General features: G+C 37.5%; 1 protein-coding gene across 2 annotated transcripts in view; it reads left to right on the forward strand.

Moving 5' to 3' along the window:
- Iqcm (IQ motif containing M) overlaps positions 1-27,834 on the forward strand; it is a 189,414-nt gene that overhangs the window by 124,658 nt on the left and 36,922 nt on the right. The window lies entirely within an intron of this gene.

Genomic DNA, 27,834 nt, shown 5'->3' on the forward strand with positions numbered 1-27,834 from the left:
TGAGTTGCTTCTCTAAAATAATTAAAACCCATAATTGAATACACTAAAATGATTTTGGAAAATTAGTTTAATAATTGCAGTTCTTCTATTTGGAAAGCTTGCATTATTTATTAAAACAAATAGGTAAATGTGGCCCCTCTCTTCTTTATTTACATTTCATTATTATTTTTTGAGAGGGAATATTTGTTTCTTCTGTTTGTGGGGTTTTTGTTTGTTTGTTTGTTTGTTCTTGTTGACTCTGGGGCTTGAACTTAGGGCCTGGGTGCTGTCCCTGAGTTTCTTTTGCTGAGCCTGATGCTCTACTACCACTTTGAGCCACAGCCTTACTTTTGGCGTTTGTGTGTGTGTGTGTGTGTGTGTGTGTGTGTGTGTGTGTGTGTGTGTGTGTGTCTGTGGTTAAGAGTCTCAGACTTTGCAGTCTGGGCTGGCTTTGAACCATGATTCTCAGATCTCAGCCTCCTGAGTAGGTAAGATTTCAGGTGTGAGCCACCAAGGGCTAGCTCTGCGTGTTTGTAAAGGATTAATAACTCTTAAAGCTATACTGATGGAACATAACAATGACTTTGATGCTATAATAAACTGTTGAACTGCACAAGTTTCACTCCTTTTCAAGAATTGAGATAAGAAATATCCAATTTATTTACTATCATGCAGTATGTTGTTCTAGATTTACATTATTCTGTATCCTTTGAAGCAAAATACGAGATGGGAGATTATAAACATTTTAGATTCTCTTTGGAAGAAAGACATGAGGTTTGCTTTCTTTTCTAACTTAGGACGTTGAGGCTCACTGTGAGTTGGTGTGGGTTCATTAGTCTGCATTTGTCTTGTATAGCAATGGCAGCTACTGCAAGCCCGAGGTATTTATGTAACTGGAATTAACTGGAGATATTTTATGGACCAGGAAATAGAAACTTACATGAGATATTTTAAACTTAGATTAAATCTGTCTTGGTTATATTCACATAGCAATCTAAGCAATCATAGTAGAGGTAAGCTGAGGTCTTTATTAAAAACACTTCAGTTCAACTTTATGAGATAAAAGTGACTTCATTTTGAGGGAACACATATTTATGAGACATAGCAAAGGCCTCAGCGGAAATGACACAATTAATATTTTAGGAGGACTGAAGATCACCCAGTCAGCAGTAATATAAGATAGTTGGGTCATAAGTCATGGGTATGCTTAGATTTCATAATTATTAGCTTTACCTCCAAGTTAGTGGAATGATCCAATCGAAAACATGAAACCAAATGAAAATCCTCAACATAAAAGAGAAATATTAAACCTAATATAAAGGGTCAAGAGCTCTCCATTAAAATTTATATTTCTGAATTCTCTCAAGCTAGTAAATATCTATCTCTAAGAAAAGGTTTAAAATGCCACTACTATTTTTCCTTTGTTTGCAATAGTATCTCTCTCTGTATGCCTCTGTGTGTGTGTGTGTATGTATGTATGTGTATATGTGGAATTGTGCACATATATACAAATATTATGTATGTATATAGCTTTACACACATGCATGTATGTGTTTATATATGTATGTCATATATGCACATTCATATATCTATATACAAATGTGTGTATACATGCATGTGCATTCTAGCCATATTTATGGTGTATGTATGGGTATTTTTGTATTCATGTACAAACTATGTGGGCATATCTATGTTATTGAATGGGTTACTGATTGAAATGTAGGTGATTAGATAGTCTCCTTGTCATAGAAATCCTCAGTCATATCTTGAAATGGTTGACTAATGGACATAAATTTCATCATTATTGATCCATTAGCCTGGCCCAGTTATAGAGATAGAGAAGCTAAGGAGACCAAGCCTGCAGCATCTTCTTCTGCAGTGTCTCACTCTTAGCCTGATGAACCTCATCTGAACTCATGATGAATTTACTCACAAGAGAAAGAATATTTACTATGTCTCAGACATTCAGGATACCAAGAGGGAAAAAAATTAAAAATTGCATTCTCCAAGACAATTGTGTAGATGACTGAACAGCAAGTAAACAACTCATTAACAATACAGGGGGTTAGTTGAACCATTCGGCATTGGGAAAAATATTCCTGTAGCTTCTTAAGGCACTCATGAGAGGATGTAATTATAAGGCAAATGGAGTCCATGAAGGCATGAGTTTTTTTTTTCTTGGCCAAACCAGGGAAAGCAGGGAAAAGTCACTGAAGGAGAAATGACAACATGTACAGAAGCCAAAATATGAAAGTTGAAAAGAAAAAAATTTGAAGTATTTCACGCTAAATAAATCAAAATGAATTTTTGTCTTTCAAAAGTGGGATAATCATGACTTCTCTATCTTCTTTCAAGTCACTGAGAAGCAATACTGCCAAGGAAAAGTGCTCTGAAAGAATCTTGTGACTTTGTTGAATATTTTAACGGCATCTGGGGCCTTTGCACCTTGGCTATGTTTATCTGCTCTTCTAATAGAGGAGCAGGTTCACAAAGAAGTATTGATGTGATTTGAGTTTTCTTCCTGACCTTAGTTGGGTTCCTTTGATTTCCACCCTTTCTCCCTAAATATATACAAGCCATCTGCTTAAAAACCTGTCCCAGATTTTCTCTTGAGATTGATGTCAACGTTTCTATGGTTTCTGGAACTCAAAGTTAAAACAAAAGGGATAAGGCACCTTTGTCTGCTTCATCTTTTGGTACCTTTTCAAGTTTGTATGGCTTCTAAATGTTACTGTGGTTCCCTTATCTTTAGGGAATACGTCTGAGACTCACAGTAAATAGCTAAAACTGTGAGAAAAAGAAAACTGTACATGTAAATAAGACCAATCCCTACATATGCTAGGTTGTTTTCCTATATGTGCGCACTTGTGATAAAATTTAATTTATAAATCAGGCCTAGTGAGAGCTTAACAACAATAGCAGATAATAAAACAGAACAGTTATAGCAATTGAAAAGATCTTTTACATTCAGAGCACCATATTCATGAATTTGACCAACCATGGACCCAAAACATTTCCATCTTTAGTAAGCACAGACAGATTTTTTCCCCTTATTCTTCTTAACTATCTAGTTAGCACTTACATCATATATAAATGAGATGTTTACATTAAATTTAGTATTCTAAGTAGCCTAGCTAAGATTTAAAGTACTCTAGAGAATATTTTAAGCTATATTCAAGGACATTATTTTCTATAAGTGAACTCAGTATCTACAAATGTTGGTACCTGCTAGTTAACAGGGTAACTTTGGAAGGAAAACTCTTCAGAAATCAATAGAGAATGGTAGCATAGCAAAAGCTATGGGAATGTGCTCTCTTTTCCCACGTCTGTCAGAATATGGTGTTATTCTGCGCTCATCCTTTGTGATAATCAGGATGGCGAGAGTTCTCTGTGTGATGAGAAGTGACAAAGCAGGCGACAGGCAGTGAGATGTGGTGCTGGGTTGCACCACTTTAGGTGATCCTGAACCACTGTGTGGAGGAGTCAGTGGTTGGATGACGTCAGGAGCAGATAACACTGGTGGTCAAGGATCTTCAATTTTTTCTTTTCCCTCTAAGAACTAAGTAAAAATATTGTATTTGGAAGTTGTCTCTTTTAAAGACGCATTGAAGTGTTACAGAGGCTTACAGTCATTCTGTGGTCCAGCTGACCATAGCAGTTCAAACTTTTGCACTGTAATGTCTGTGCAATTTGAAACACATCAGAAAGTTCTGGTTCTGCTGAAGTTTCTTCTTTGCCTTCAAGTCTGACTTGAAAGGTTCTACCAACTGATAGCTTAGGACTTCTTGCTGGACTTCAGTGCATTCTTGGGTTCTTCATCAGATGTGACAGCAAATCCTTCTCCACCACCTGGCTTGGCACCATAAATTAGTTAAGTTCTTCATTTATCTTCAGGAAACCTTTAAAATCACCGCAGTTGAAGGCTGGGAGTTTGGCCTAGTGGTAGAGTGCTTGCCTAGCATGCACGAAGACCAGGGTACCACATACACAGAAAAAAGCTGGAAATGGTGCTGAGGCTCAAGTGGTAGAGCTCTAGCCTTGAGAAAGTCCAAGGACAGTGCTCAGGCCCTGAGCTCAAGCCAAGGACTGGCAAAAAAAATCATTGCAGTTGACCCAATACATTTTATATTCTTACAGGGTCTCAGACAGCTTCCATTAAGCTTTGATGAGTGCTGTTGTATCAGTAATCGTGACATGAGGGTGATTTCTAATGTCACATTCTGTCCAGAGCAGGGTCTGTACCAACTCCTGATTACATGCAAACACACACCAGGTCCTGTGTGGCTTTATATCTCCAAAGAATGCTCTCTGCAGGGGCTGAGGCAATAAAGCAGCATTTTGAAACAAATACATAGCCTTTAACACTATCATACTGGTTGAAATTAGGATGGTCAGGTTTGTTGGCTATTATTAGGACTTTAAACTTAAAAGTCTTTTTCAACTTCTTCAATCAGTCTGTGAACAAGAGAGCTACTGCCTACATTTTTATTTTTATTTTTTTTTGTAAGTCTTGGGGCTTGAACTTTGGGCCTGGGTACTACTCTACCCCTTGAGCAACAGCACCACTTGTGGTTTTCTGGTGATTAATTGGAGATAAGAGTCTCATGGACTTTTTTTTAGTGCCTAGGCTGGCTTTGAACCACGATCCTCAGATCTCAGCCTCCTGAATAGCTAGGATTACAGGCCTGAGCCACTGCACCTGGCCTATTGCCTACATTTTGATGTGGCCAGAATATAGCAGTTGACATTTGTCATCTTTTGTTAGAGAGCATTTGGGTTCTTCATTCTGTATATTATTCCTGGCCTTATTCTGAGTCCTGTAGCATTGTCACCTAGAGCCAGAGTGAGTCTGCATCTCACACCTCTGTGTGTGTGTGTGTGTGTGTGTGTGTGTGTGTGTGTGTGTGTGTAAAGGATAGTAGGAATTGAATTTAGTCTTTAGCTTGCTAGGCAAAAGCTCTACCACTGGAACCATGCTTCCAGCACTTTTTCCTTTTGTATTTTTAAAAATAGTCTTCTGTTTTTTGTTTTGTTTTGTTTTTCTGAGCTCACCTTAGACTAACTCTCCAACCTTTGCCTCTCAAATAGCTAGGAGTACAGGCATGCACTCCTTTGCCACTATGCTCGCATTCTTTACTTCTTTTCTTTTCTTTCTTTTTATGTGATTCATTCTGTTTTTGATGTTTTGATGGTTTTGGAGTTTGAATCAAAAGCCTTATATTTGCTAGGACAGCACTCTTCTACCTGAGCCACCTTGCCAGCCTAGCGTGATTTGGAGATACTGACCTTTTTGCTTGGGTTGATCTCAAGCTGTGATCTTCCTGTTTCTGCCTCCCAAGAAGCTAGAGTTACCAGATATGGGCTACCACACCTGGCCCTTTTGTGCACTTGTGGGACTGAAGATTCTAGTGTTTATCTTCTTCCCAAAGATCCCAGCTTCATCACAACTGCAGGTTTGCTTTGGACTGGTATTCTAGTGTTTGTCCTTAATTGGTTTCTTTACCTCTTTCAGAAATGTGGCATTAACTTCTGTTTCAGCAAACATAACTGTGGCAGTCGGTTTTATCTTTTCAGTATAAACCTATTCTCTTGTGCCTCTGCACACATCCACAGTGTGCTGTAGATGGAATGGTCCCCGGGATCTATTGTTGGAATCTCACTATAGGCTCAGGGCTTTCTGGCGTAACACATTACCATCCCTGAGCAACCGGTTTCCCCTTCTGCTCCCAAGTTCAATGTATTTTCCCTCTCAACTAAGCACTCATTGTGCAGCACAGCTATAGCTTCTGCAGGTTGGGATTTCTTAAAAAACTAGCATGCATCACATTGAAAGGACCTCCAGGATATTGAAACAAAAGCCATATAATGAATGATTGTTGTCCTTAATGTACTATGTTGTCTTTCATCTCCTTTGCTGTCCCTTGGTTATCTCATATTGTTATAGTATCTCACTTTGTTATCTGATATATTGAATTTATTTGTATTTGGATATTTGAAATTTGATAGGGAAGGGGGGAAAACCAAGACGGGTGGGGGTGTGGGGGGGGAGGGAAATGGGTACCAAGACATGTGAAAGGGTATCAATGTATGTGAATTAATGCACCTCTATCTGGCAAATATCATGTAACCCTTTTACTAATTACAATAAAAAATGTATAAAAAATAAAAAAAACTAGCATGCATTTCTTTTTGCTTCTCCACAATTTCATAGATCAAAGATTTATTCCTACCAAATATCATGGTATCATTTTTTCTTTCCTTTTTAAGCCAAAGTCTTCTTCTTTTTCTGCATTCTCACTTAAAGAAAGCATTTTTAGGAGCTTGATTTCCAGAAAGCATTCTCTTTGGCATATTTAAATTACAGGATCAGTACTCTTACACATTGGGGCCATTATTAAGAAAGAGTTACTTGGACATAAGAACTGCATTATGCCAAGTCTCATAGCTGAGTGTCTTAAGGGGTGAGTAGATAGTACTGGATAACTGAATTAAGGGATGATTCATGTGTGAGGTGCAGTGGATTGGTGACAGCTTGAGATTTTGTCATGTTACTTAGAACAGCATATGTGTTGGAGCAGGAATTGTTGACCATGGACAACTGAAAGCTCAAAAAACAAAAACATCAGATATGGGAGATGATTGAAATTCAAGGTGGTGCGTGCTCATATCTAGAAATGCTTTCACTCATTACATGCCTTTTGTTTCCTTATCCTGGAGGTCTTTACATTTCGTGTCATACTATTTGGCCTAATGTCTCTAGATTTTGTTCGATTGTAAATCTCTGCTAGGAGAGCCCAAGGTTTCTACTGATTATGACAAATGAGGGAGACTATTGGGCCTGTGTTCCTTTGAGTCTGGCTTACTTCACTTAATATGATTTTTTTCTAAGTTTTTCCATTTCCTTACAAATGGGGCGCTGTCATTCTTTCTGACAGCAGCATAGAATTCCATTGTGTACAAATACCACATCTTGTTGATCCACTCATCAACTGAGGGACATCTAGGTTGGTTCCATAGCTTTGCTATGGTAAATAGTGCTGCAATGAACATCAGTGTGCTAGCAGATTTAGTCTGTCCTTGTTTCTGGACAATTGGGTAAATGCCAAGTAATGGAATTGCTGGGTCATAGGGGAGCTCTATGTTTAGTCTTTTGAGGAACTGCCATACTGCTTTCCATAGTGGTTGAACAAGTTTGCACTCCCACCAACAATGTAGTAGTGATCCCTCCTGGCCACATCCCCTCCAGCATCTGTTGTTATTAGATTTCTTGATCCTGGCCATTCTAACTGGAGTGAGGTGGAATCTTAGAGTTGTTTTGATTTGCATTTCTTTTATGACCAGAGATGTCTAGCGTTTCTTCATATGTCTATGGGACATTCTTATTTCTTCTTCAGAGAAGACTCTCTTTAAGTCTTTGGCCCATTTTTTAATGGGATCGTTCTTACTTTGGAGATTGGTTTTGGAGTGATTCAGTTTTGAGCTGTTGATATATTTTAGATTTGAGGCCTTTGACGGTGTATGGTTAGTGAAGATCTTCTCCCATTCTGTAGGCTTCCTAATTAATTTACTAGCTATGTCCTTTGCCCCAGAGAAGCTCTGCAGTTTAATGCAGTCCACTTATCCAGTCTTTCTCTGATTTGTTGTGTTTCTTTGTCCCTAACTGGAGTGAGGTGGAATCAGAGTTGTTTTGATTTGCATTTCTTATATGGCCAGAGATGTCGAGTGTTTCTTCATGTGTCTATAGGCCATTTTTATTTCTTCTTCAGAGAAAACTCTCTTTAAGTCTTTGGCCCATTTTTTAATAGGATGGTTGTTACTTTGGAGATTAGTTTTGGAGTGATTCAATTTTTTGAGCTGTTGATATATTTTAGAGGCCTTTGTCCATTGTATGGTTAGTGAAGATCTTCTCCCATTCTGTCGGCTTCCTAATTAGTTTACTAGCTATGCCCTTTGCCATACAGAAGCTTTGCAGTTTAATGCAGTCCCACTTATCCAGCCTTTCTCTGATTTGTTGTGATTCTTGGTCCTTACTAAGAAAGTTTCGACCTGTGCCAAGGAGGCCTAGTGTATCTCCTATTCCTTCTTGTAAAGTTTTCAGTGTGTCGGCGTTTACCTCAAGGTCTTTGATCCATTTGGAGTTAATTCTAGTGCAGGGTGACAAAGAAGGATCCAACTTTAGTTTTCTACAGGTGCTTAACAACTTGTTGAAGAGGCTGTCTTTCTTCCATTCTACTTTTTTGGCTCCCTTATCAAAGATTACATGGCCATAGGTCTGTGGTTTAATATCTGGGTCCTCAGTTCTCTTCCATTGGCCTTCAGGCCTGTTCTTGTGCCAATACCAAGCTGTTTTGATTATTATATCTCTGTAATAGAGTCTAAAGTTTGGTATTGAAATTCCTCCTGTGCTGTTCTTTCTGCTAAGAAGTGTTTTTGCTATACGGGGGTCTTTTATTATTCCATATGAAATTTTGAATTGCCTCTTCTATTTCTTTAAAGAATGACATTGGGATATTGATGGGTATTGCGTTGAATTTGTAGATAGCCCTTGGCAAGACAGTCATTTTCACGATGTTGATTCTTCCAATCCAGGAGCATGGGAGGTTTTTCCATTTCCTCAGTTCTGCTTTAATTTCCTTTTTCAGGATTTTAAAGTTTTCATCAAAAAGGTTCTTTACATTCTTAGTTAAGATAATTCCTAGGTACTTTATTTTCTTTGAGGCTATTGCAAAAGGAGTTGTGAAGCAAAACTTCTTAACTAAAACTTCTTAATTGTATTGGGACAAATTGGGAGCTTGTGTATTGGTGGTTTATTTAAGCTTTTTCCCAGCAAGGGTTGGCTTAGCTAAGATGGAGCTGTACATTCTCAGGAAAAGTTATAAAAGTTTGTTGAGTAAGGATGGGTTAGACAGAAGACATTGCATAGTCTTGGAGAAATTTCTGAGGCTTTTAAAAAATTTCCTTGGCCCTAATATTGGAATAAAAATGACATGCAACTGTAAATATATCTAATTCACTCTTCACTATTTTGATCAACCTATACTTCCTGTCTTCATTACTGTGGAGAGTTGACATCTTGAATTTATTTCTAAGTTACAGCTCTAATTAGCATCCCATTATCCAATGTAAAGTTTGGATTTTAAAATATTCCCTTTGAAAGCTTTTATTTCTTGCCTATTTGGTAGCCAGCTGTTGTCTTTCTTAGTAATAAATAGCGATCATTTTTTTATGAAAAAAATCTCTGGTAGCAGTTTTTGCTCTGCTGAGGTAAACTGTTAATCATCTGCCTTAGAAGGATAATCAGCTAGCTTCTAAATATTGCTCTGTCTTGCTGGCTTTACAATCTATTTGATTAACCAATAAATAGAAGTTGGGTATCTTTCAAAATTAGTTACTATGTTCTCAACCACCTTTAACTGAAGCAAATTATTTTTCCTTATTATTTTGATGGAAAAAATAGTTTCCTCAAGTAAAACAAAGATGCTAAAAAATCCAGTGGTGACAGTATTTTGTATGATTCTAGAAAAATAGCAGATATACCCTGTGCATTTTTCAGGTTACAGAGCGATATGAAATGCTGAGATTGACATCTGACCCTGACAATGCCTGTGTAACACTTTCCCATCCCTTATTTTGCTTCCTAGGAACCAAAATTTTTGTTTATGTTTTAGTGACTTTAGGAAAACTGGTCATATGCTTTTTTTTGTTTTGTGTAATAAAAGCTTAAGACTTCCCCATTGGTTCCAAAGTCACAAAGTGTGTGTGTGCTACATTAACAGAGATAGAATGCTATTTTTCTCCTTCTTGCAGCCTCAGCTTTAGTGGTCATTGTCTGTCTTTGTTTGGGGGTGGTGAGAGGTGTGGTGTGGAAGGGATCTACTTCTCTCTTCTTGGTGGGGAGGGAAAAGAAAGGAAATTACTTTCCCCTTAGACTACTCCCTTACTGCTTTGGATATTTGCTTTCACATTTCTACAGTTCTGTTTAACCAGGGTAGACCTGGAGGAGCTACCCTTACCCTATGCTTCCTCCAGGTCTGGGGGTGAGTGTGACAGCATCATTAAGGATATATCTGTGTATCTGGGACTGTTTTTAGAATGTGCCACTTTATCGTATCAACTTAGGGGTCAACTGGTGACAACAAAACAAAAAAATAGGTCTGGGAGTTTGGCCTAGTGGTAGAGTGCTTGCCTGGCATGCATGAAGAACTGGGTTCGAGTCCTTGGTCCCACAAACATAGAAAAAAAGCCAGAAGTGGTGCTGAGGCTCAAGTGGTAGAGCTCTAGCCTTGAGAAAGTCCAAGGACAGTGCTCAGGCACTGAGCTCAAGCCCAGGACTGGCAAAAAAAAAACCCAGAGAGTAATGTAGAATTTGTAAATTTCAAACAAGACAATTGCAAATCAGAATATACAGACTTGCAACACACACACACACACACACACACACACACGCATGCTCACGTTTTGCAGTTGCTTTCCTTTTTTAAGAAGTAAAATTTGAGCATTATTTTCTTTTTGAATCGTGAAACAAGATTTGAACATTATTTTTAGATCTTGATAAATGTCCAGAGACATGTGGCATTTCCTCTAATATACACCTTCCTGGCAAGGAAATGGAGGATTTATTGATTGATTTATTTTATTGTAAAGGTGACATACCCGGAGGCCTCAGGCCATGTCCTCTGTGAGGCTCCCCTGGCCCCTCCCTGGAAGGGCACTCAGGATGCTGCCAGGGGAGGAGCAGCTGTCACTCACAGTGTTAACCCTTCACACTGGGTTCTCTGAAGACTGACTGGGAAGGAGGGCATGGCATAGCACCCTTTCTTCCCTCTAGGGTGAGCTCCTTGATCTTTCCAACTCAGAATTTTATCATTGTTCTCACAGAAAACAAGAAAACACACCCAAAAAATCCCCTGCAGGAACTTAGACTCTGTATTTTTTCCCCTGCAAATACAACAAAATTATGTTTGCCATAGGGAAACAGAAAAAAAAAAAATCCTAGCACCTCCTCCTCTTCCGACAGGACAGGCCCCCCTCGCTCTGCCTTACTGTTGCTCCCACTCTATGTATGGATTCTTTTCCTTCAAAGTCAGCCTCAAACCTCTCCTTTAGTATTTCCGCCCCACTCCTTTGATTTTCTTGCCTCCTCCAACAAAGATCTTGATACTTTGATTGCGATGGCCCCATCCATCCTTCCATATAACCCAAAATTACCCTCCAATTTAAAACTCCTTCACTTCTGCATCTGAGGAGCTCTTAGTTTGTCTTGCTAGTAAAAAGACACCCAGGCCAGACCAGCACCCACAGCCTCCCTGGTTGTGGGCCAAACTATTGTAATTGGTCTATGTTATGGAAATGACACTTGACTCCTCTGTTGGTGTCTTTGGCACAGATGTGAAAATTGAAGTCTTTGGTTTTTGTTTTTGTTTCTTAATCAGAGTTCTCACTTTTTGGAGGCATTGAAGGTACAAGCTTATTAGTCACTTTGGGGTGTTAAAATGACTAAAGAAAATACAAGATCAGAGGTTTGAATGACATATCCATACAGTTGTATTGAGACTTATTTTCTGGCTTGTGGCTGGTTATTTTTCTTTATATTCTCTTATTTGTTGCTGAGATTTGTTGCAATTGTTGTAAACGTTTATATCTACTTATTAGACTGATTACTTTGCATTTATGTCTCAGCAGTGTGCATACTGTAACTCACACAAAATGTTAGCTGTTAAAAAAATGACTGCTGGGCTGGGTTAATTAAAACTACAGAGGAGGCTGAATCTTATTTGTGGGTGTAGTATCAGGCTGTTTGGACACGAGTTTTTGTATGTATTGAAGTGGAAAGTGCAAAAAGAAAAACAAAAACAAAATAGAAAAAAAGGAAGAAAAGCACTGCATATGAATAGAATCACATGCTTGAACCACGGTTGCTGATTTTTTTTTATATCCCTGTTTAAATACTTTGTAGTTACTTATGAGTTTCCTTTTCAGAAAAGTATGTCCCAGCAAGTGCTAGGCAGCAATTAAATCTGAGTGCTATTTGCAAGTTTCTTTCCTTACAGTATTCCTTTATTCTTGCCCCCAATCTTGCGCTTGCCTCCTCAGTGAAGGACTGTGTCAACTGCGCTACAGCAACACCGTGGTGAATTAATTTAGTTTTCTGTGTATTCGCAGAGTGGTTCAAGGTTCATAGCAAAGTGAATTTTTCTCAGCCCGTATAGACACTCACACTAAACTGCCTATGATCACCCAGGGGGTAAAGGACAAATAGCTGGGAGCCATTAGCATCCCCCTTCTCTTCAGGTCTGTCTGTCTATCTGTCTGTCTGTCTGTCTGTCTGTCTGCCTGTCTGCCTGTTTATCCATCTACAGGGGGAGGGAGGAGAAAGAGAAACAGAAGTCTTGGGGGAATTTTAAATATTTGATCACAGCTATGGACTATTTGATGAGTTAACATATAGTAACAACAGGCATTTCTATATCTGTTTGGATGTGCTAATAATACTTAACATTTGTGGTAATCAATCTTGACACGTTTTCCGAGAATGGGATTAATTACCATCTTCCCATCACCGAGGACTGTAGTAAGCCTTACAAGGGTGTTTACACCTTCCATGTGTGCAAGTAGAGACTGGAGCTGCCACAGTGGCTGAGATTAAGGAGGGAGGTATTTCCAGGTGCATTCTACGTGATGATACACAAACGTGTCCTCAAAGTCTTGTTGGGCACCCAAACCTAGCCTCGTAGTAGAAAGCTCACCTAGCAAGCACGGAGCCCTGGGTTCGATTTCTTAGTACCACATGCACAGAAAAAGCTGGAAGTGGTACTGTGTCTCAAGTGGCAGAATGCTAAGCCTTTGGGCAAAAAGTGTCCAAGGACAGTGCCCAGGCCATGTGTTCAAACCCCAGGGATGGCAAAAAAAATCATGTTGGGTTCCTGGGAAAATGTAATGCAATTGATTGAGTTTTAAAAGTAGAGAATACATTTGTTCAATTGAAGCTGAGTAAAGGAGTGAAAAAAGAGCAACCAAAGATAAATTATGAATATGGTTCTAGAGCATTTTCCTAATCTCTATAGGTTTGGCTCACAGAATGTTTCTTGAAGAAGTTCTATCTACAATTTTTTTGTTTATGGACTCAGTATCATCAATATGGGTAAAAGCCTCATATTCCATTGAAATACTATATTAGTGGAGAGTTGTTACAGTTATTGTCATTTTTTCTTTTTTTTTGTGTGTGGGTCATGGGGCTTGAACGTGGCCTGGGCACTGTCCCTGAGCTCTTCAGCTCAAGGCTACTGCCCTATCCTTGAGCCACAGCCCCACTTCCCATTTTCTAAAGGTTAATTGGAGATAAGAGTCTCAGAACCTTTTGTGCCCAGGCTGGCTTTGAACTTCGATCCTCAGATCTCAGCCTCCTGAGTAGGTGGGATTGCAGAAGTGAGTCACTGTCATTATTTCTGATACTTACTAGAGTCTGGCACATGGCTTCTAAGTGTTTGACAAGTATAGATATGCATATATAAATTTATTCTCTGTGCCATTAAATATTTTATTTATACAATGTATTTGCAAAATTCAGAGATCTTTAAGGATCATGGTTACGACATTTTAGAGCCATTAGTTTAGTACTTGGACGCTTATTGATTATGAAACATTTTCTAACTGATTATAGTCATTTTTCATACTTCATTAATTTGTTCATTTTCAATAAGTGCTTCTAACATTCATAGGCTGAGCACCAGTAAAATGCAAAACTGGAGACACCTACTCTCTAATATTGGATTTTTAAAACACAAATATTGATGTTTGTATTTAGCTAAGATAAAAACAGAAGTTTTAATCATTTTTATGCTTAGCTTGTATTTCATATTTTAGACTATCCTTAATACAGTTGTTATCCATTAGAGACGTTCAGGAGAATGATAAAACTTTTAATATATGCTTCAATGTAGGCATATATTCATGTATATATCTGTATATACAAATATATATACATATGTATGTATATATATATATACATAGATAGATAGATTTAATTACCATGATACCCCTGAGCTCAGAAAGCATGACAGCAAAGCAGGTCAATTTCTTAAACAACAGTCTTTCATTCAGTACCTTAGTGGTTGTAATTAACGTTTCTGTTTAGTTCTAATTATAGTTTTTGTATCACAGCCATTATGCTAATGGTGTTATTCAGTAGTATGTGAGATTGCATTCATTATCACTGGTGAATTAAACCTTTATTAAACAAAAATTCCCGCAGGCCTCATTCTAGAGTTAAGTAATTATTCATTTGGTTTTATCCTAGCAATTAGCTTATATACTGTAGCAGTCATTATTGAGTTTCTATACCTCACTGAATGAGATTACCCCACCGTGGTGAATAAATGCCTAACAGCTCCCAAGCTCACAATGTGTTGCTTTTTAAGCATATTATTATGTAACAAAATAAGGAATCAGAATGCGTGGAGCCAGTGCTCTGCCTTCCAACAAATAATGTTCTTGCTGGGACGACGAAGCTGGACACTTGGTGTTTAATTCAGAATTTGAAAAAAAAATCACATTGACATCCTCCAACGCTAAATTCACCTTTGTGGGTGTATGTTTTCCTTTGTTGAATTTCAATCCATTATGTGCTTGCTTGTTGAATTATGTTACCATTCCCATTTGGTGTTGACAGCAGCCTATTTCTAAAGCCCAGCATCTAATAGAACATTCAATTAGATCCTCTTTCCAAATGTATCAAGAGGGGGCTTGGCCATTGATGGCATCACGGTGTTTCATTATAAATCACTCACATTTCTTGATCTGTATTTGTTGATTTATGTCTTTATAGCCTTAGTAAACATGCGTTTGTGCAGCCATGACACCAGAAGAAGAAAATGCTCATTGTTCTTGAAAAAGGTCACCCACATTTTCATACTTCTATATTTATTATTTCCTAGCGTGGTTTCTTTTTTGCTGCTCTTTTTCTGTTCCTGGGTCTCAGTCTCTTGTTTGTCTTCTTTTCTCACAGCTGATGCTCAGCCACTTGAGTCATGTTTTCAGCCTTTATTTTTGCTGGTTAGTTGGTGTCCCAAAGATATTTTGTTTTATGCTTGGCTAGCTTTGAGCCTCAGGATCCTCAGATCTCAGCTTCTCAGTAGCTAAGGTTAGGGAGGTAAATCATTGTCACCCCACTGTGATATTTTCCTTTTGAAATAGTGTCTATCTCCTTCAAAACATTCCAGGCAATCCCAGCATTATTACTATTCTATTCTTAGTGATGGAGAAACAGAGACTCATACTTAAAGATCTTTGCCCCAGGTCACAGATTTGCAGGTATAGATCAGGTATCTGAAGCCAGGCAGTGAGAAGCCACCCTGTGCCCTCTTGCTCAGCTCTTCCACAGCAAGCAAATCCATGCTCGACTTGTAAGGTGTAGATGTCCACACCTCTCATTCTTCTCCACATCGTGTTTCCTCCCACTCTGGGTCATAACAGCACCATTGGTCAATCGGGCAAGAGCCAGATGTTAGGGCTGACCAGCTGGTTACAGAAGGGCAGACTAGCACAGGATAGCATCTCACCCAAAATGGGATGAGACGTACACAAGTTGCTCTGTATGTAAGTCTGGTAGACAGGAAGGATCTTGTCCCTACGGTGAATTTAAGGTGGGGATTGCCATTTATGTAAGTGGTCTATGGAGTCCAGCTAGTGGAATGGGTGTGCAATCCCAGTATGGGGCTGATGGGAAAATCAATTCAATTCCTGGGATGAAGAATTTGATGTGGAACAGAAGCTTGGGGAGGGCAGGTGAGCTTCCTCTGGACTAGCATGTGTGGACAGCCTGTGATTCACTGGAATGAGCTGAGTAGTAGTACTGCATATATAGTACAAAAGGGAAAAATGAATACATGAACGAGTTATCATTCTGCCTGCCTAGCTGGCATGAAGTTGACATTTTACTTGGATGTCTGGTCTGAAGAGCACCTTTGAGAGTCTAGTCCCTTTTCAAAGCAATATGACGATGAGCTGTCTATAGGTCTGTCCTTATGAGTCTCCTGGTATTATTTCCATGCTTTATTGTCACTTCTTTTCCCCTAGAAATGCTGAACATCAGGTCTGACCTTTGTAATCCTTCATTTATATTCATTCAGATTTTAATTTTGACTCTCTGCTATTATATTTTGAAATGCCATTTTTCTCTTCAAGTTGCCTAATCAAGACATCACAGTCATCTTCGAAAGAGAACGAGTTCTTTTGAAAGGGAGACAAACTAAAAACAGGAACGCGCTGATTTGAGTCGTTACAGTGGTGTAGCTCTCAAGAATTTCATAACCAGTTGTCGTCCGGTCTGTGGGGATTCAGAGCATGGTAATTCTGGAGTTTTAAAATGCTCTTCTAAAACAGGTATTAGATAGTTTGAATGGAAAACAACATGTCTGTCAGCTGAGGTTATGTTTTAGTGTTATAGGAAGAGAGGTACACTACCTGTTTAAAAATAGACGAGTTTCAGAGCACCACAATACATTCATTCAAAGTCTGCAAAATCACAACCCCTTGATTGGGAATGTTCTTTAATTACATTTGGCTTCTGTTTTCTTCCCAAACCCAATTACGGTTAATAGCAGCAGTCAGCTGGCCTGTTGTCCATGGCAGTTCATTTGAAAGTACTCTGTGACTTGAAGTTCAGCTTAATAGCGTCCCTCTCGTCCATGTACCTCAAGAGAATTCTCATATAACGTGGGCGTCTTTCTTCTTTTTCCCAATCATGATTCTGTACATCTGTGGGAAACTGTGCTCTTTCCTTAAGTTCTTACTAACACTCTTTCAAAGCAGTAATCACAGCATCTCATACCAAAGGGATGTTTGAAATCCATAGGGGGGAAAAAACAAAGAAGGATGGAGGAGAACTTTTATTTATCCCTTCCTCCTACAAATCTATTTTCTCCCAGTGTGGTGTTCATTGCCTAATCAAGTCTTTGCAGCTCAGATTCGTATGTTCCTTTGGCAAGACCAGCAGCCTGGCTTCTAGAGCTGACTCCAGAATCATTCAGCAAGTTCGCATTTCTGATTTAATTTTGCTGCTTTCCAACTGTGGTGTAAACCCAGCTCAGAGAATTGAATGCAATTTGTGGGCTCTTTGCCGCAGTTCAAAATACTTAGGTCTCCATTCCCATTCTCATTTGCCATTGTTTCCATGATAACTAATGGGCTCTGCGTAGGCAAAGAAAAAAAAAAGAAAAGAGAAAAGAAGAAAAAGGCACATGAAAGATAAACAGAGAGAGGCAGCAATTCAAGCAGCATGAACCATTCCTGTTGCTGTATGGAAAATTAACTTCAGTGCACTGTTTATAGTGTTTTTTACTGCCTTCTGTCCTTGCATACTATATCCTGTGCCCTCTACATTTACAGATGGCCAGGGAGATGCTGTTCAGTATGACAATTCTGTTTGGCTTTTTTTTTTAATCAGTGTTATGATTTGGTGACTTTTCCCTCTGAATAGTGTGGTCTAGTTGCTTTTGATCTGTTCTTGAAAGGATCCTTCACCTGCAGTGACCCCATAGAAGCTAAGAAACTGTTCCTGTGCCTTGGTATCCACCACGTTGAGATCACTTATGCTCACGCCATCAGTGCAAAAGATCAAGTCCTCATCAGATCGGTCCTCAAAACCTGCATGTGAACAGCACATTACCATATAAGGTCTTATATATAATATATAATATATGTACTATAAAGTATTACCATTGACAAGATCTTCAAAACCTCATAGATTTTAGGCAGTTTTCCTTAAATGACAATAACATATATGTAATAGATAAAGCTAGTAAAAAATATACCTGCTTGGTTTTGTTTGTGCCATTTTATTTATTTTTATTGTTTGTGCCATTTTATTAATTTATTTACGATCATTTATTAATTTATTATTGTTCCTTTCACATATTCTAATACTTGAGTTTTCCTAAAAGGCTCTTAAGGAGCATGTGTCTGGCTTTCTTTGCCTACTTCTTAGGGAAGTTACATATAGTGTTTTCTTTCTGTGACCCTGAAGCCTCTTCACTCTTCAGTCTTGCATCACTTGTTTCTTTGACAGTACATTAAGACGACTCATAGGATGATGGAAGACAAGGTATTTCCATTGAGGTGACCTCAATGGAAATTTGGGTCAAATTCAGTTTGTGCTAATGGGTTCCAAGCACTTTCAGGAGGAGTAATAGAGATTATCTTTTCAGCATTATTTGCTTCATGCTGCTATTGATATAAGCTTGTCATGTGAGACTTTTCCTTTTTCCAATTAATTTCAGCACTGAAAATAAAATCAAGTATTTTCTTATTTCTTTTCTCTGACATTTTCTTATCTAGGCTGATGTAAAGACAGATGTTCATAAGCATAATTTGTGTTTTTTATTATTTTAGATGGGAAATAATTCTTTCCATCACATGATAAAAAGTGCTTATTAACATTACTGTGCCTCAAACAGTATCATTCCACATAACCTGTTATTTGTTTGGAGTTGAATGTTACCATAGTGACATATTTTCACATGAATATTATCTTTAACACAAAAAATATTTAAAGTACGAAACACTAATGTTTTGGGACCAGCAACATTTTTGAAAATAAAGTTTTTATAAAATAATTTTACTCCATTAGAAGTACTGTCCAATAATTATCAGTACCTTTCGGTCTATATGCAAAGGTAGGTATTAAAAAGCATTAAGTTTCTATGTATGTTTATGTATTAACACAGTAAGTTATTTGACTCTTCCTTCCCCTCTTTTCCTCCCCTTCTCTTAGTGGACATTTGCTTACATTGCTTCTTTTCTTCCCTCCCTCTCTCCCTCCCTCTTTCCTATTCTCCTTTTTTGTTCATTCTCTTTCTCCCTCTTTTCATCCCCCCTCCCCTTCCTGTTTTCCCTGTCTTCTTCCTGTCATATATCACTACTGATCTGCTTAGGGACACTGTTCTAGTACCAACAAATTCACTTTGATTTCAGAATTTGTTTTAATCTGAGGCAACATGTTTCTTAGGATACTGCAACCATTTATTGGTACCCCTAGAGTGAACATTTGATACAGCTATGTTCACGTCCGATTCTACAACCTTGAAACTTAGTTAAAACTAGCTTTGTTCTAAAATATTTTATTATAAAAAATAACCTAGGAGACTCAATGGCATAAAATGGCAACCTACATAACGAGTATTTGCAAATCACAGATCTTTCAAGGAATTCTAAAATATATAGAGAACTCCTAAACATGGATAATGGAAACACACACACACACACACACACACACACACACACACACACCACTAAAAATGGGCAGAGGACTAGAATAGAAGATATACAAAAGGCTAGTAAGTACTGAAAAAAATAATGAACATTACTCATTATTAGAGAGATACAAATCAAAACTACAGGTTAAAAAAGCTACAATGAAACACCACTCCATTTCCATTTAAGATGCTGGGTATCTAAAACACATACAAAATAGCAAGTGATAGAGCTAGAAAAAATTGGGTGCCTTCTGGGCCACTCCCATCTGTGGGACTGTAAAATGATGATGATACTCCGGAAAGCTGTATGCCGGCTCCCCAGAAGAGTCTAATTCAGTCGAAACCATGTGAATGAGCAGCCCTACATGCTTCCAAGAATGAAAGCCAGGTCTTGCAGAGTTATCTGCATAGCTCCATGTGTTCACAGTACTATTATCCACTGCAAGGGAAGCACAGATGCAGCTGTTGATTGTCAGATGAGCAGATACAGAACTGTGGTTTCTACATCAAAGAGAATATTGCACAGCCTGAAAAAATGTCAGGAATTGTGGCATACGATAGAAAATAGATGAACTGAGAAGACATTATGCTAAAAGAATAATTCTAACTGCCACCCCCCCAATACTGTAGGATTGCCCAAAGTTGGTAAAATGTACAAAGGCAGAATGTAGAATGGGGCTGCCATGGGCCAGCAGAGTTAAGAATGAGAATTCCTGTTTCTGAACTTCTGTTTTCCCAAAGGGAAAGAAGTTGATCATTGTATATTATGAATGCATTAACACTTATGAACCAAGCGCTAAAATAAAGTGGTTAAGTTTACAACAAAGAACATGGAGGAATGGTGTTTTTAACTTTAGTTTTATAGTTCCTTGTGATTCTCTTTTCAGCCCCTCTAGCAGCCAATACCTACTGGGTGCCTAATAAGTGCCAGATTGTGGCAAGACACAATGGACTGGCACAGAGCCTCCTTTGTTTCTGTCCTGTGCCCTCTCCTACTGGAAGCGGAGAAGCAACAGTTTTTTCACTTGCATCTTGGGTGTGGGATCATAACTTAGTCTTGTAGAGTAGGGAGTGGAATGTTTCTTTAGGTATTTAGTACTTTTGTTTCTGTGTAGTTGAAGCCAGGCAATGAAACATATGGGAACATTTAGAAGGCATTAGGCAGAGATTCACACTCCCAGAGCACTGTAATCTACTGGTGCTGAAAGCAGAGTCACAAAAACAGAAACCCTCCATCTAGCTTTATTGTTATGACTGATGCTAGCCTTTACTAGACTGGATGGCTGCCTAGGGGACGAGAAAGATAAACTATTTAATCTGTGGTAAAGCATAATCCTCAAGCCCTGGATTTTATACAAGGTAATGAAAACTAAATAGCTTTTATAGGTTGAATTTGTCTGTTTGCAACTTATAAATCAATTATTAAATTCCTCTGTTCTTTACCACATACAGAAAAGATTTTACTACTAAAATATTAAATTCTGATTTAGCTTTCAAAATATTTAAGGCACCCCACTAATTTGTAAGAAGAATATTGGATAAAAGCATTGGAATCGCTTCTCTTTTTTTCAGAGAAAATTAACTCCTCAGTTCATTTTGTGTGTGTGAGTGTGTGTGTGTGTGTGTGTGTGTGTGTGTCTTGCAAACTAGATATTAACAAATTAAAATCTACCACATAGCAGGGTGATTTCATCTTTAAAGTCTGCCATTTAAGAAACATCAAAAAAGAGTAAGGGGATTAGAGAAAAATCTCCAATTTTGAGATTAAATGCTCTAGATAATTTTACTCATTTCTTGTTGCTTTTCATTTTTATCTTGCTCCTAAATTGACTCTCTGTATGTGTATATGTGTATGTAAATAACTTTATATAGTATACAATATGTAGATATTCCCAGCAAATAAGTTTTACATACATAACTTTGCATATGCTCTCTATAGGTATTATGTATGACCATTAAATAAATTTTATGAAATATATATATGTATATATGTGTATTCACACACTCATTTATAAATAGCTGGAAACCTTTTTCTTTATTACTATGTTTGGTTTCTTTTTTGAAGAAGCATTGCTGCTCTAAAAGACATCAACATGTAGGAATAAGAATATGTAATCAATGGGGGTGAATTTAATCAAAGTATGACATAGAAGCAAAATGACATTTAAAATCACAGCTTCATTTAGAGTTGTGAAGACCTTTGGAAAATGTAATCTGCATGGGCCTTTAAAAACACAATCCTTAAATGGCAGACACCACAAACCTGAGCTTTGTGGCTGAGATCTCCTGGGAGACAGTGGCTGGGGGACCAGTTGGCTATGTTCTGGGTGGAGGCATGCCTGGGGAGGAGGAGAGGGGAAAGGAGGATTTGAAGCGTTTCTATTCCAAGGAGGCTTCAGGGGTGAAGTCCAGGCAGCCTTGGCTCAGAAATGGTCCGCAATCCATAGACAGCAGGCAGCGCCTGAGCCTCAGGAATGAAGATACAAATGGCTGCACCCTGAAGAGCAAGATGCACCCCTATCAGTGGCTAGTTCCAAATGGCATGCCAGTAGATTGCAGGGGACTTCCTGAGCAGAGCCCAGAGCCCAGGAGGGCTCAGGGAATCTCCAGAAGGGAAGACTTATCAGTGCCTTTCTGGTGATGGAAGTGGCTGGGAGTTTCCTGTTTACATTTCTCTTTGGAAGCAGAAGTTCTTCCTGGCTCCAAGGCCATGCCAATGGTGGCTATGTGCTGGCAGAAGCAAGTGGACTTCTCCCCTTCCTGGGTGACCATCTAGCTCCTGTGTGCTACAGGAGTGATGTTGCTTCTCTTCTGTCCAGGGGTGCTTGTCTAGTACTTTGGCAGAAATGTGATTGCATTGTGTTATTTCTTGTATATGCGGAAGAGAAGAGCATTGTGATTCTTCAGTTGGCTGCCATGGGGAATGTACTGGATTGATTTCCACCAGAGGTTCTTTTCTATAATCTTAATGTGAATTGTTAAATCACATCAGGAACTCTGGAATGAATCATTGCGATTCACATTTTATACTTTTAGTTTGTTGTTGAATTCAGTTTGCTGAAACTTTATAAAAGCATATAACTGTCTTCACAAGTGATAATTACCTCTAGCTGTCTTTTTAGCACTTTTATTTTTATATTGGAAAAATTCTTAGCTAAGTACTATATTATGAAACATTTTCTTTCCTATTCAAATATCTGAAAATTATTTTTTGTGTTACTTCTCTTCATTATTAAGTACAGTTCATCCCTGAGGCCATACACATGAGTAGATTTTATAGGTATCTGTTTACTAACTAAATTTCTTTTTTGTGGATACAACTTAATTCTTTTATAGAGAACTTGGCTAAATTGTGTCTTTAAGTGAATTTCTCAACTTAATTATAGTTTTTGAATTTGTTGGCATGAATTTATTTGCAATATTCTCCTAATCATCATTTTGTATCATAACTATAATTACTGTAGCAATATCATCTGTCTCATTTCTTTGTCTTCTATCTTAGTTGAAATTATCCAATTCTGTTGACCTTCACAGAATCAACTTTTGCTTCATTGATTTTTCTCTACTGATTTTGTTTTAAATTTCACTGTTTTCTTCTTGTTATTTTTCCCCTTTAATCTGTAATTTTGCGGTTTCATGTGCTTTATTTTCTAAAGTGTGGCTCTTTGATTCAAGAAGTGTTTGTTCTGTAATCTAGAAACTTAATATTATGGATTCCAAAACGCTATTTTGGTAACAGCCTACCAATTTTAATAATTATATTTCATCATTGTCATTCAACTCATATTTTCTAACTTCTCTTTTGATCCTAGAGTTATTCAAGAGTACTTTTATGCAATTTTCTAGTGTTTGAGGATTTTCTAGAGATCTGATTTTGATTTTTCACTTTCTTTAAAGTCCATGAAATTTGTAGATGACTTAAATCCTTGAAATTTGTTTAGATTTTTATTGCAAAATATATTCACCTGTTGTAGAAACTCTTAATCTTCAATTAACAACCAGAAAAGGAAGTGGTGCTGTGTTCCTAATGATAAAGCGCTAGCCTTGAGCTAAAAAGCTCAGGTACAGTGCCCAGACCTTGAGTTCAAACCCCACTATTAATTAAAAAAAAACAAAAACCCGCAAAGAAACAAACAAAACCTCCATCAGCTCCATGGTGAAAAGGGTTTCCTTGTTTCTTAGTAACTCAATAGCTAGCACATATTTGCTCAATAAACAAATAACTATATACTTTTTCTATTTTCACCTCATCTAATAATATTTTGTTTTGGAGTATTGATGTTCTTGACCATTTCAAAAACTTCTTTTAATAAGTAGAAGCTGTCTTTGTGGATTTCCATCTCCTGATTATATGGAATTATTGATGATTCTCTTGATCTTATTTTAAATGATTTTTTTTTTTTGTCAATCGTGGGGCTTGAACTCTGGGCCTGGGTGTTGTCCCTGAACTTTTTCAGCTGAAGGGTACCGCCCTACCATTTCAGCCACAGCCCACTTCCCATTTTCTAGTAGTTAATTGGAGATAAGATCAGGGACTTTAGTGCCTGGGCTGGCTTTGAACCACGATCCTCAGATCTCAGCCTCCTGAGTAGCTAGGCATGAGCCACTGGCACCTGGCTTGAAATAAGTTGTTTTTAATTCAAATTTTTGGCATAAAGTTAATATATAACTATGGATTTGGTCATAGAGGAAATGTAAGGCCTGTTAACTCCTTCAACAATTTTCAGAGATGATTAAAGTTAGGATGTTGTATATGTGTGTATATATATATGTATGCATATGTGTATACAAACCCATATTTGTGTACATATATATTTATTTATTTATAAACTCAAGATTTCTAAATTGTACCTGTAAGAGTGTGAACTATTTTCTCATTTTTTGCATGACAACTAATAAAAGAAAAACTTTAAAAATATTTTTGGTATTTTAAGACAATAACATGATAATTTTATTCAAAATATTATCTGTCAGAATGTAATAACTCTCAAAGGTTTGTTCTTATTCCTTGATGATTTCTCTGAAATAGTGTCAAAAGTTTTGCGGAAGAATGTGCACGTTAACATTATTTTGGAATAAGTAGAAAATAACTTTCATTTGTGACACTGATAGAAATTGATAGAAATGAGCATAGGGTATACATTTTTTAACCAGATCAGTAAGATAACATAATGAATAGTCATCTGTATTTGTCATGTAAGAGAAGGTATTTTCTTTTATCTACATCTGGAGTCCTAAATAAGACATATTGATGGAGCCTGAAACACAAACCTCCCTTTCAACGTATAATGGGAAATCCCAGATTTTTGGGTGAGCCAGTTGAGAAGCAGCTGGGATACACGGAGTAACAATACAGATAAGAATACTGCACTCATGGAACCTTTTGTCTCACTCTCCAGTTATCGTTTTGACCTGAAAATCAGAACTGTGTATTTGGCCTCATCATTTTCTTTTAAATCATAGGTGGCTGGGGTTCATAATGATAACTTCAATCACAATTTCTAAATTACGTACCTGGTATTTCCAATGCATGTAAGCTAAAAATCATAATAGCTTATATAAGAAGTCCTTTGTCAAAAACGCAGAGATTGACTTAAATACGTCCATTGAACACACACACACACACACACACACACACACACACACTCAATCACAACCACAACGTAATTCTATGAGTCAGATTTATCCAACTTTGATAGTTGGGGTGACCACTGGTCACCATTCTCTCAGTTACTTATATTTAATTCCATTTTTGAACCAAGAATGTCACATCCAAGTACAAAAGTTCTTCAAAGGCTTAACTACAGGCCCTTCCATTCACAGGAAGCTGGTTGCCAAAACAATGTATCTCCAGTATGTTTCAGTGTCAAAGGAAAGCAAACCATTGTAACGAGGAGCACATGAATGCATCAGATACTGTTTAGATGGATGCTGACAGCAAACATTTCTAAATTTGTCTTTTTGCCTGTCTCTATCTTTCTGTATCTTCTCCCATGTCTTTCTCCTCATCTGCCTCCATGTCTCAGTCTCTCTCCCTCCCTCTCCCCCCATTTCTCCCTTCTTTGTGCTGGGATGGAACCCAAGACCTTGAACACCTAAGCACATGCTCTACTACTGAGCCACATCTCAGTTCTCAAGTTCTTTATTCTGAGCTAAACAAATCTGTATTTTGTACTGTTTCTGAGGATTTTCTCAGTGAATTTCCTGAATAACATTATGTGAACTTTTCCCCTAATTCCTCAAGATACTACAATATGTTTGGCTCATATTTGTTATCAATTTAACTAGTAGCTTCTGTCAATTTGCCATGGACCACTTAAAACAATCTGTTTATTATTCCTGCCAACTTACTTTATCCTAGTTCTTGATAATCTCTTTTTCTTTAGTTTTTGAATAATTTTTTAAGAAAATCTTTAAAGCTCTGTTAAAAAAGGAAAGATAACAGTTCTCTAAATTTCTTTATCCTTTAAGCTTGTTATCCTATGAAAGAAATTAAATGCAGTCCAGTGGACCACATACATGTTTATAAATTATGTAAGCCTATCTTTATATGAGCAATTAATCTTGCTCTTTTGGGTAAAAAAAACAAGAAGAAATAACCTGAGCTTCTTAATGATTCCAAGAAAAAACCCACAATACTCTGAAATTCTGTTGTTTACCTTATTATGAATGCAGTATACCACTCAAATGTTGCTTTTCTCCTACTTGCCATTTGTTGGATAACATGATTGGTAAATATTTATGTGATCTAGAAAAGAGCTTAAAGTGGTGTCTTTATGTATTGTGGAGAAATTGTGCTATGTTAATAAATGCTTAAGTTCAAGGCATAATACTTAAGTGTTCTCCAAATGTCTAATTCATCTGGAAAAGATAAGAAGATAATACAAACATACAAAAATACAGTGTCACTCCATTGGGAGTTTAACTTAATCAACGATTAGTATGAATTGTTTTCAGTCCTTTCAAAGGATGCTTCTAGAAAGCCTTAAATATTTCTTAAATTATCAAAATCCTTTTCTGACATTCTATTAATAAAATGGGACATTTGTGTTGTACTATTTAACTTCTCTTAACCAATTTCCTTAAGAAAATATTTCATGATTTAAAGACATATTTTCAAAGGTTTTAACATTTGTACCTTTCCTTTATACCACACAGCTATTTGGCCTTGAGGGTTATCTGAGTGAAATGCTGACCCATTTCTCCTCTTCCAACCCTTTTTCTCTCTCTTTATTCCTTAGCTTCCTTCCTTAAGTTTGTTCATCAGCAATTTCATTCTTTAATTTTTTTTTAAATTTTGATTTAACTCGGTTAGCTGTATTTTAGGAAAATGTTTTGTTTTGTTTTATGTGAGGAAGAGATTGAGTGCTGTATTTCCTGAAGCTGGGGGTGTCTCTGTGTGTTTACATTTGTCTTCATATAAAATTCTTGAATCACACAATTTTATCAGAATCTTGCATTAGAGGTGTTTCTGGGGACCCCGGAGCTATTGTTAAAAGTGACTTGTGTATTCAAAGGGTTTTTTGTTGTTGTTGTTGTTTTATCCTCAAGTTACTTTTTAAGCTTTATCCTGAAGTTTGAGATTGTTTATCATGTACAGTTTTGATTAGGCCATCATTTCTAGTTATTCAATAAGACTCCAATCTAGATATATATAATCACTGGCTTTAAATGAGGCAGAATGTCCTGGTGCTATCACTGAGGTTTAGTCATGGAGTACCTGCCTACCACGTTAAAAGAACTGTGGGATTGAGCAAGGATGTTTTGGTAGAAATTTAGAAACGGTAGACATTTAGAAATGTTTTGGTAGGGGTTTAGATCATTGATGGTGGACCAGTGATCTGTCCAGGAAGCTCCCAGTGACAGGGAGAGAGGGGTGCCCTACTGTGTGCCATGCACATGGCCCTGCCTGGCTGGCAACTTGTGCTGCAGAAACCTATGGAATAGAAGCTCCTGGAAGCAGGCAGACACCCTTCAAGCTGTGCTTGTCTCCACTGCCATCTGTGTTTCATGCTGAAAGCAGGGGCATGGAACAAGGATGGAAGTTTCTCATATTGAAAAAAAAAAAAGACCATGAGGAATGGCTTTGGAATAGTTTGACAGTAGACTGACACCTGGCTTACTAGCCACCAACAAGTCGACTTTCTTAATCACTTTACCAGAGAAAACATGGCATTTAAGAAAAGGAGGAAAATAAGAGGAAAAGAAAAGATGAAAAATGTACCAAAGCTTTGAGTAGACATGTTACCATTTCCCTTTTTGAATTTTCTACATACAGTTACCTTGTGGTCATGAGAGTGTTTTAGAAAGTTTTAGGAGACATATCAACCAGAAACTGAAATTACAAACTGGCGAGTCAATGGTCATACACAGACTTTTTTTTCAATGTTTCAATTTTTTAGATTTCAGTTTTCTCAAATACTGGTTAATGTGGCAATGTTTAACTGACAAAGATTTGTTTGCAACCAAGGTGAATTAAATCTTTCCTGCTTCATTTGCAAACTGAGATTTAGGCAAGTTCTTTAATTTCTTCCAAGTCTCAGTATCTTCATGTAAAAAAAAAAGCAATAACAGAATTTACCTCATAGATGTGTTATGGAAATTA

This window comes from Megascapheus bottae, chromosome 23, assembly GCF_031878675.1.
Source record: "Megascapheus bottae isolate mThoBot1 chromosome 23, mThoBot2.hap1, whole genome shotgun sequence".
In the NCBI taxonomy this organism is placed as follows: Eukaryota; Metazoa; Chordata; class Mammalia; order Rodentia; family Geomyidae; genus Megascapheus; species Megascapheus bottae.